The 11,393-nt window shown below is 47.9% G+C and overlaps 1 pseudogene; it reads left to right on the forward strand.

The window, feature by feature from the left end:
- Positions 1–10,650: 10,650 nt before the first annotated feature.
- Positions 10,651–11,018, forward strand: LOC108491012 (annotated as a pseudogene).
- The last annotated feature ends 375 nt before the right edge of the window (positions 11,019–11,393 follow it).

Below are 11,393 nucleotides of genomic sequence, written 5' to 3' on the forward strand. Positions count from 1 at the left end.
TTTTTTTTTTTGAGACAGGACATCATATAGGCCAGGGTAGCCTTGAGCCAAGGAAGACCCTGAACTTCTGATCTCCCTGCCTAGGATTACAAGTGCCAATCACCATTTCCAGTTTACATGGTGTGGGGCTGGCACCCAGGGCTTCATACATGCTAGCTAAGTACTCTATCAGCTGAGCCACACCGCAACCTGAGAGTGATGTCTTGAGAAGTATGGGCCTCCTGTTGCCAGCATAAGCAATCCTAGACAGCCTCACTAAGATAGAGATCCCCAGGCTCATCCTGACTTCCCGAGTCAATATCTAGAACATGGGCTTAAAGACTGCTCATGGCCAAGCAGGAAAGGATTTCGGAGGGAAGAGAAATCACCTCAGCCTTTGCCGATATATAGAATATAGTCACTGGGGGCTGGGGCATCTCTGACTTGTCCTCATATGGGTGCTTCCAGGAGTTCCATGTCTTCCCCACTTGCCATTTGTGCTAGATAGTTGTCAGTTGTCAACTTGAGACACCTGGGAAGAGGGATCTTCAATTGGGGAATTTCCTCTATGGGACTGGCCTGTGGGCATGTCTAAGAGGCATCTTCTTAATTTTTGAGTGATGTGGGAGGGCCTAGCCCACTGTGGGTAGTTCCACCCCTGGGCAGGTGATCTTGGGATGTGTAAGAAAGCAGGCTGAGCACAGGCCAGAGGAGCAAGCCCGTAACTGTGAGCCGTAAGCCTAGTAAACCTTTTCCTCTTCAAGTTGCTTTTGGTCATGGTGTTTATCACAGCAACAGAAAATACAGTAGGACACCATTTACAGGTGTGTGTGTGTGTGTGTGTGTGTGTGTGTGTGTGTATGAGAGAGAGAGAGACAGAGAGAGAGAGAGAGGGAGAGCACTGGAGGCAGAGATATAAGGTTGTAATAACACAAAACTCAGGCCTGTGTTCTGAAATATCTTCTCTGTGCCCTGTAAGCTACATGCTATTTCCCAGCAAGTTATTTTGAGCTCTCAGAGTGTAAAGAGTGTTCCTACCTTGTATAAGACAAACCAGTATTTAATTAAATCTCTGTTCCTGATAGAACCAGAACTAAGCCAATAGCAGTGGTTGGAATCACCTGCTCAGACAGCTTCTCCTGTTCCCCAGAGAAAGATGCAGCCTATTTCTCATGGTTGAGTGGCCCAAGAGCTAACTAGTTCTCTCTCTCTCTCTCTCTCTCCTCTCTCTCTCTCTCTCTCTCTCTCTCTGTATCTGGTAATCACTTAGCCTAGTAACATATTTCAAAATGCTTTGAAAACTGAGTCCTTTGTGTATCTGGTAATCACTTAGCCTAGTAACATATTTCAAAATGCTTTGAAAACTGAGTCCTATTCAAATACAGGGGAGAACCCCTACATATATTTCATCTCTCCACTGGTTCTGTGCAAGCAACGTCTGTGTCAGATGCCCACCCGTGCATCCCTTGTGATATCATTAAAGGACACCCTGCATTCACCTCATATATACAGATGTGAGAAGATGGCCATTACATGGCCTGCCCCAGGCCACAGCCTATGGGTGGAGGGCTCTGTGTGTTCCTAAAAGAAGCTCTCTTTCCACTAGTATACATCTTTCGGTGCAATCTTTTCTTTCTTCAGCAAAGCTGGGATTCTTTCCAGTGAGCGACATCCTGATTGACCCTCATTGTGTGCAAAGGAGCAGTGACATTTTCAAAGCAGTACCTTTTCATTTCTCCTGATTGCTATGGAGTCCCAGGAAGGCTGGCATAGATGCCCCACGGCAAGGTGACTATGTTCCCTGAATTCCCTCCATCCTCCTTTGGTTAGCAAAGAGGCCTTGAAATTTAAAAGAGGGGGGATTGAGAGTGGGGAGAGCATGATGGTGGTTTAGGACAGTGACTCTGGAAGGCCTTGCAGGTTTATCTCCAAAATGTCAGGACAGCAGAGAAACGCTGACTGAAGAGTTCCTGTAGCAGGATAAAGGGCTGGAGGCACGACTCTTCCCAGGAAACATCAGGTTCGGCTCACCTAGCTTGACCACGCTCTGGAGATGGGTCCGTTTGCTCATCTCTGCTTAGAAACTCTGTCTCAGGGCCCTACATGAGTGTGTCCATGAGCAAGTGTGCTTTCTTTGCACGGCAATGGCAGGGATGGAGGTCGGGACAGGCATAAAGCAGTCATGTTTTTTCAAGAAGAATGAGAAAACGGGATGCAAAACTCATGGGGGAGGGGGATGAGGATACGGCTCAGTCAGTAAAATGCTTGGCTTCCAAGCACAAGGACCTGAGTTCAAGTCTCAGAACCCACATGAAAGAAACCAGGTGTGGTGGCTCATGCTTGTAACCCCAGTGCTGGGGAGGTACAAACAGGTGGATCCCTGGGACGCATTGGCCAGCTAACCTAGCTGAATCAGTGAGCTCTAGGCCAATGAGAAACCACGTTTAAAGAAAGAGAAGGCAGACAGAACATGAGGAAGAACACAAGGTAGCCTTCAGGCCTCAATGCACACACACAGTACACACACATACACAGATCATCAAAAAAATCAACTTTGTGGGACAATCTACATCCAGGTTACCTCTGACTGTGGGCAGCTATCACTAGGGAAAATCCCTTTGGAACAGTTGTGGTTGTCCCTAACCAAAAGAGACAGGGGAGGAGAGTTCTCAAAGGGAATCCCAGAGACCCCAGGACCTAGGACTGGGGCTCTGCCTGAGAAAATGCTCCCACTTTGTTGTGGGCATCTGGACAGATAGGGAGACTCGAGTCCAGTCATGCCTGCCTGGGAGGCAGAGTCTGCTTCTTCCTCCCTTGTCCCTGGACACTCCACCTACTGAGTCTCCCCTCTCTTCCCTCCCCTAAGCTGGGCTTTCCCAGAGCCTAGGATCTAAGATATATTACCTGTTGTCCTCTCAATGCTCCTTCCTCAGCAAGGGTCTCCTTGAGGAGCTGGGACTCACCCATCTGTGATCCGTGGCTGGGCCAGCCCTGATCGTGGGTGGTTAACCCACTCTCTCCTATTTAGTTCTCAAGACACTTCTAGTGAGCCACAGTTGCTATTCTGTCTTGAGGGGTGCTGTCATCAGCCCTCATTTAGATATCCACCTCTCTACCTGCAGCTTCACAGGAGACCTGGAAAGTCTAAGCCTCTATTTCTTCATCCATAAAATGGATCTGTTTGAAGCACCAACTTATTGTGAGGATGAAAGGACAGCCTGGGAAATGGGGGGACCTAGCCTAGTACCTGCACACAGCTGTCACCATGAGAAGTGGCATGAGCTTAGGAGGTTTTGAATGACTCCTGAAAAGCAACACTGGATTTGAACTTAGCTCTGACTCACCCCAGAGCTCTTCAGCCATAACTTCAGGGCAGCAAGTCTCAAGAGGTGATCTGTGGAGCACCAGTATTCACATCCATGGAAACACAAATTCACTAGTGCAGCCCAAAGCCACAGATCAGAATTGGCAGCTCTGGGCTGGGGTCCAGGCATCCACATACCCCCTGGAACATTCAGATGCACACTCAAAGTGGAGAATCCCCAATGATGGAAGATTCAGTAGGACCCTAATTCCATGTCCCTACTGCAAAGGGACCTCCCACTCCTATGCCCATTCGGTGCAGACTCTCCAACTCTGCAAATCCTCTTGCAAGGAAATAACAGGCAGAGCAGATCTGGAAGTGAGGAGAGGACGGGGTGTGCAGAGGAGCAGCTACAAGCTGGGAGGAAGTTAGCAGCCACCGGAGGATAGTTATTTTCAGTGAATTTTCAAAAACAACAACAGAAGGTAAGTCATAAATTCACAGCATTGCTCCCCCACACCTCCTTCCTGGTACCCCTTACTTTGGCTCCTAGAGCCCAGGCAGATGCAAAGTTGGTGAACTGTACACATTGTGTTTTTCCTAGCCATGTCATGTGAGATCATGAAGCACAGGATGAGGAAACCCACTACTGCCACAGTGGGACCTAGAAAAAAAAGTGGTCAGGGCTGAGGATGTGGCTGGGTTGATAGACTTCCCTTGCCTAGCATGGTACCCGTGTGTAATCCTAGCTCTTGGGGGGTGAGGGCAGAAGAATCAGAAGTTCAAGGTCATCTTCAGCTACTCAGCTACATAGCTAGTTTGAGGTCAGCTTGAATTATGAGATGCTGTCTCAAGAAAACCCGTAAAAGACTAACCAGGGGCTGGAGACATGGCTCATCAGTTAAGAGCACTGACTGCTCCTTCAGACGACCTGGGTTCAATTCCCAGCACCCACATGGCAGCTAACAACTGTCCGTAACTCCAGTTCCAGGGGATCCAGTGCTCTCTTCTGACCTCCACAGGCACTGCATGACACAGGTGCACTTACATCCATGCAGGCAATACACTCAGACATGTAAAACAGAATAATACATAAAATATTTTAAAGAAATAACCAGTTTCCTGTAACAGACAGATACCCACATGCTTACCACTAGATGAAACAGCAGGGCCAGGCCAGGACTAGGAGAGGCAGGAGAGGCTTCCCAGAAGGAGCTACAACATAGAAGGAGACAGTTGCCCAACCTGGGAGGTTTACCTCTAAAATTTCACACTTGAGTCCCCACCCAACATGAAAGTCAACCCACTTCTCAATAAAATTGTGGTTTCTTTTAAAGAAGTCGCCTGAGTCAGAGCCATCATCTCATTCCTGATTAGAAAGAGAATCCACAGAAGAGCTAGGGGTGAGAGCAGCCTCTTCTGCTAAGGATACTAGCCAAGAGTCCTGCCGTGGGAGCCAGGCCCTGTCCCCTCCTGTCACTGCCTGGCATCAGTGCTGCTGCTACCACACTCCAGGGGGCCTTGTTGGCCCTCCCAGCTGCCAGGAGGTGGTGCCTGCCCATGCCAGCTGCCAGGCTAGCCTCTCCATGCTTGGAGCTGCAAGGCTCTGAATGGCGGCGGCAGCAGTTGGGAACCCCACTGGGGGAGGCAATGAAACTCACAGCCATAAACGAGTTTATTATTGTTGTTAACTCAGGAAATAAACGTCTAGAGCACTAATAAAACATTGTGCTTTCTGCCTTTATGTCTCAGAGCTCAGGTTTTCCCACCACCTGGGCTGTTGGAGCTTGTATAGCCCTTGGAGTCCTGGGCAGTACCTAGATTCTCTCCCTGTGCCTCTTCCATCAACTCCAGCTCAGAACAGCTCAGCCCCACCTGCTTCCTCAGGACTGTTAGGAGAGAAAGGTACAACAGGAACCAGGAAGGGGGTCTCTAATTGTATGAAGGGGAGCACAGGCAGATCTGTGAGGGTGCAGCAAATGTGGCCTCCTCTCCATTCTCATGCAGTGAGTGTTGAATAGGTTCCTGTAGGTGTGAAAGTGAGATGCCCTCCTGTCTACCAGGAGCTCCTGGCAGGTGTAAGAAACATTAAATACCAGTCTTTTCTGTCAAACACTGTAAAACTCTGGCTTAGGACAAGAAATTCAAATCTTTTTATTCCTTCACCACCCTGTAAAATTTTTGTTTATACAAAAGCTCTGCTTCATTCCAGAACCTGATGGTCTAGGGCAGTTGTACCCTTTCATCCAACCCCTATCATTTCCGGTGCACTGATTCTTTTAAAACTAGCCAACCTTGAAAGACTGTGAGGTCAGACCCCAGCCAGTGTGCAAAGGCATAGTACTCTTTCATTAGGAATAAAACCTATCAAACTTTGGGGTGGGTATACTTACTGGATCTGAATGATGCAACGGATCCTTTTGCAAAAGAAAGAGCTGCCTTGATGAGTTACTTTCACTTTGGTGTTCTTTGTGCAATATTGGTGGGGCCCTTGGACCTTGATTTTATTTCTAGCACAAGGAATCACGGTGACACCACAGGCCTGTTGCTGCTCCCCAGGCCTCCAATCCTGCAAAATGACAAGGCATAGATTGTACAGCCTTTCCTGGCAGGGAAGGTTTAGAATCTATAGTTGGATTCTCAGATGCTGGGGACAGGGTCTCTCTCCCTGGTCAGGTATACTCAGGGTAAGTGCAAGGATAAGGCCTCCAAGAATCTTGGGTTTGTCACTAGCCCTGGTCATGTTTTGGTCAGGCCAAGGCTAACTGCTCACTGATGAAAGCATCAGGGGCTTAGCACAAAATCAGGTCTTGCTCCATGAAGGCACCTTATGTGGTCATTCTGGGATCCAGGAGCCACTATCTTGTGGCTCTGTCCTCCTCTCAAGCTTGGAGTACTCTGTATGCACAGCAGATGTGGGAGCATGGGGAAGCAAGGGCACAAGGGGGACTTAAAAAATCCTGGCCAGCTCATCCCCATTGGTGAGAACTAGTCACATGGCAAGTGATGTTGCAAAGGAGCCTGGAAGATGTAGTCCCAGGTGGAGCAGCAACCTCATGGGTGGGCTGGACCATATGAACTTCTGGCAGACAGCTGGTCTTCTCTGTTGTGGGCTGTCTGCCTATTGGAGGGCTGAGCAAAGAAGTCACAGTCACAGGTGTTTGTCTTACAGGACCAAGTTTAGCTATCACCTACCTTACCATCTGCCTCACCAGGCGACATTGTTGGGGAAACAGAAGGTGAGTGATGGGTGAATCCACCTAGATGCTCTTGGCTACCTTGGTTTCTCCAACTGGAAGATGGAATTACCAAGTGTATCAATCCCCTCAGGTCAATGAGAGGTTTAAATGAGGTAATATCCAGGCTCTAGTGAATACACAAAGATAATTAAGAAAGAAGCAGGGGGTGAGGGGAGTCAGCGCCAGTGAATCTGGGAAAGAGGCTGTTAGTGTGGGCATGGAAGGAGGCAGCCTGCTCTGCCCTCTGTCCTCACAGATGTCCCCAAATCCCAGCCTATGGGATTATCGCTGAGCCCAGCGTGGCCTTGTAAAATAGACCTGCGGGTGGGAACTTGGGTTTAAAAATCATGCCAGCAAAAACAAACAGATACAAAACACCTTCCCTCCAACAGGGAATACACACAGTCACACTGGAGAAGAGAAACAAACAGATTAGCAGTAGATGTGGATAGTCTATATTTAGCGTAGGTTTGGCTCACTCGTATACTGCCTTGCATTATTTAAAGGTTTAAGCAAGTATCCCAACTCCAAAAATTAATTACCCTGCAAAGAATTTTCAGAGAGCGAGCGAGCGAGAGAGAGAGAGAGAGAGAGAGAGAGAGAGAGAGAGATAAGAGATGCACTATCCAGCTTTCAAAGAGCTCTTGGTGGGGGATCTGAAGAGAAACAGCCTGGAATGGGTCATTTTAATACAGAGCCCTGGGATAGAGATGTAGCTCAGGTGGTAGAGTACTTGGTAGCATACAACAAGTCCTGGGTTCAATCCCCAACAATACATACACTGGTTATGGTGGCATGTGGCTCTAATGCTAGAACTGGGGAGACAAAGCCAGGAGGAACATAAGTTTAAGACCATCTTTGGCTACGTAGTGAGTTTGAAGCCAGCATGGAGCACATTGGACCCTGTCTGAAAAGAGAAAAAGGAATGGAAGGAAGAAAGTCTGTCTGCTGTGTGTTGCTGTAATACCTGGGGCAGATCCAGGGAGGCCAGAGGCAGCCAAAGACTAGTCTCTCTACCAAATAACAAAGCCTCACCTTTCCTGGGATGGGTGCCAGAGTGGATCTAGGAAGGATAGCTTGGTTTCCATCAGAGACTGTCTCTCCAGTTCTTGTTGGGCCACTTGAGCATGGCAAGCCTTAGCAGCTGTGGGGGTCAGAGGTGATCTATGTAAAGCCATACACCTGATACCAGCCCTGCCACAAGCTGCAGGAAGCTCCCATTCAACCTCAGGGAGACAGCATTGTGTTAAACTCAGGGCTGTACATGGGCTCCAGGAGCTGCTGGTCACATAAGAAGTGTTGAACACATGGCTGAATGGGACCCTGACACCACAATCCTTCCCCTCCTGCTTTCCCCTTTCCTCCACGAAGTATCCACCAGCATTCTTCACTCTACTGAATTCTCCTGCCGTATCCTGAAGTGTTAACCCAGTAAGAGTCAGAGGTAAGATTTTATGTGGTAAACATGCAGACAAGGTTTTTGTGGATCTGGGTTCCAATCTCAGCTCTGTCACTGACTCCTGGTAACCTGGGGCAAGTCACACAGCCTCTCTTGGTAAGCCTTGGATTCTCCATGTTCAAATGCGGTTAACACCTTAGGAGAACCACCGTGGGAGTTAAACAAAACAGCAAACCAAAGCACCAATTCTTAAGTATAGGTAATGAAAGGTGACCGATCGCTCCATCTCAAGAGCTGATACTCCAAGGACCTAGCTGAGTAGCACCTCACCCAGATTCCATGACTCTCTGTTGAATTCCTATCATTAGAATGGTATGTTTTAAGACTTTGATCCTTGGAAACTACAGTGCAGAAAAAGAATGGAAGGAGAATGGAATGTACCGGAAGCAATCTCCTGCCTTCATTCATGCAGCTCTACTTAGCTGCATGGCAAGCCAATTCCTGCTGCCTTCCAATTCTAACCAGTAGAGAGAAGCAATGGAGGTTCCCGTGCAGAGGATTCTGAGGTCACTTCCGGCCTAGAGGAAAGGCTGCCGGTTGCCTGGTGGTATAAGTGAAAGTGGAGGTCCTTGGGTCTTGCACATGATGTGGTAGCTCTCTCCTTGGCTAGTCCCTCCCACACACGCACCCTAGCCATTACCCGGGGGAGCTGCTTCTGATCACCCTTCCCCAGCACGGTTCACCCTTTGCTTTGCTTTGCTCAGGCCAGGGAAGCCACCTGGCTCCCAAGTATTCCTATTCTTCTACCGTGAGCCCAGCTGCTCACAGCCAGAGCCAGCTCTAGCTCCTGGCAGGAAGCAGATTTGAGCATGCAGGACCATGCCTCAGCATCCTTCTCCCCAAGCCTCATTACGACATTGTCGATATTCCCCGCAAAAGGGCATCTCTCCCGACGCCTTCGCTTTTTTTTATTAATGTGTGTGAAGGCAAGTCAAGCCTGATTAGCATGGAGACAATTGCTGCAATCCCTCCTGGAGAAGGCTCTCCCAGACTGCGTAGGCGGTTTAATTTCAGAGACCCATTAATTGGCAAAATTGCTTAAGCAGCTGCTCTCTGTGTCATTTCAGGACCACTTCCTGAGAAGCAGAGAGGAGAGGAGAGGGAGGGAAGGGAGCTGGCTTCCCAGCAGGCCAGCTTGCCTGGCATTTGCACTCACCTGGGTAGACAGATATCATTGTTGCAAGAGGACCACATAGTGGCCTCGGGCTTCCCACTCCTTTGTGCCCATGTCTAGCCCATCATTTAGCACTCACACCCATGTGCACACACCACCAGCCTCTGCCTCTCTACTGCCTCTTTCCCTCCAACCACTTCTATCCAGTAGCACACTGGTTTGGTGTCAACTCCTCTGGGAAGCTTCCCAGGATTGGCTTCCAGATATCTTTCTTCCTGACACCTCTGGATCACCACTTCTGCTATGTCCCAGGACAGGCTTGATAGTAAATAGGGATTGTGACAGCTAGCTTTTAGTTGTCAACTTGGCACAACCTAGAATCACTAGGAAGAAAGTCTCAATGGAGGATTGCATACCTTGGGTTGGCCTATGGGCATGTCTGGGGAGATTGTCCTGACTGAGTTAAACTGAGGTGCAGAGACCCACCCTGAATATGGGCAGCACATTTCATGGACTGGGCCCTGGACTGTATAAGAGTAAAGAAAGTGGGGCTGGAGAGGTGGCTCAGTAGTTAAGAGCACTGGCTGCTCTGGTAGAGGACCCAGGTTTAGTTCCCAGCACTCACATGGTGGCTAACAACTGTCTGTAACTCTAGCCCCAGGGGATCTGATGCCCTCTTCTGATCTCCAAGGGTATTGCATGACACAGGTGCACTTACACATGTGCAGTCAATACACTCATACACATAAAATAAAAATAATTTTTTTAAAAAGAGTAAAGAAAGCTGAGCATCAGCAAGCAAGGATCCATGAGGTTTTTATCTCTCTACTCTTGACTGTGGATTTGACGCTTTCAGTTCCTGCCTTGATTTCCCCACAACAATGGACTGTAACCTGGAAATACAAGTCAAATTAACCTTTTCTTCCCTAAGTGGCTTTATGTCATGTGTTTGTCACAGCAACAGAAGTGAAAATAGGACAGGGATCTTGTGTGTTTTCCCCTCCCCCAGCCCTGGAACACAGAGCCTGTTATAATGAATGGGCAAAATAAAGGTTGTGACTTGAAGAGATGCCAGGGTGATGGGTCTTCAAATTGTTCATCACTTAGCAAGCACAAACTAGGCACTGTTGAAGGGAAAAGAGTGTGCAGTGGGGTTCGTTGGGGAAAGAGAGAGGGTATGCTGTGGCATTCAGAGACAGACAGAGAGAGAGAGAGGAGAGAGGGAGGGAGAGAGAGGGAGGAAGAGAGAGAGAGAGAGAGAGAGAGAGAGAGAGAGAGGGAGGGAGAAGCACAGGGGGGCAACAGGTGAAGCTCCACTAGAAAGTCTGGGTTTGTGAGTGAGGAGGTTCATACTGGGCCTCAGAGAAGGGTTATAGCAAAACTGGTGATTGTTCTAATGCTAGAACTTCCCACAAAGTGAACAAGTAGAAAGAAAGAAAAAAATGTGTGCATGTGTGAGCATGCAAGTGTATGCTGTGATTAATTCCTATAAGATGTAAACCTTGGAATGAACATGCTTTCAAAAAACTGTTCACTTTCCAACTTGGGCCCAGAAATGGCTCCCACAAAGAAGGGTGTCAAGAAGAAGAAGGCCGTTCTGACATCAATGAGGTGGTGACCTGGGAATATACCATCAACATTCACAAGCACATCCATGGAGTGGGCTTTAAGAAACATGCTCCTTGGGCACTCAAAGAAATCCAGAGTTTGGCTATGAAGGAGATGGGTACCGCAGATATGCACATTGATACCAGGCTCAGTGAAATTCTCTGGGCCAAGGGAATAAGGACTGTTCCATATGACATCCGTGTTCATTTGTTCAGATAATGTTATGGGGATGAGGATTCACCAAATAAGCTTTACACTCTAGTAACCTATGTCCCTGTTACCACATTCAAAAATCTACAGTCTATGTGGATGTAAACTAATGACTGAGAATCAAAATAAAGTTGTAAAACTGCAAAAAAAAAAAAAAAAAAAAAGAACCATTGTTTTTTTCAGGGCTAAGGAGATGGCTCAGCGGTTAAGAGCAATTGCTGATCTTGCAGAAGACCCAGGTTCAGTTCCCAACACCAATCTCAGGCAGTTCACAACTGCCTGTAACTGCAGCCCCAAGGGATCCAATACCCTCTTCTGGCCTCTAAGGGTTCACACACACACACATGCACATACCCATACACATTTTTGAATGTGTAAATAAATAGTACATTTATTTAATAATAAAAATAAAATCTAAAAGAAAAAATTGTTGGAACATAACATGTATGTGGTAAGGCACAAATGTTAAGTAGCTATCTC

This window comes from Nannospalax galili, unplaced genomic scaffold (assembly GCF_000622305.1).
Source record: "Nannospalax galili isolate Female #2095 unplaced genomic scaffold, S.galili_v1.0 scaffold54, whole genome shotgun sequence".
Lineage (NCBI taxonomy): Eukaryota > Metazoa > Chordata > Mammalia > Rodentia > Spalacidae > Nannospalax > Nannospalax galili.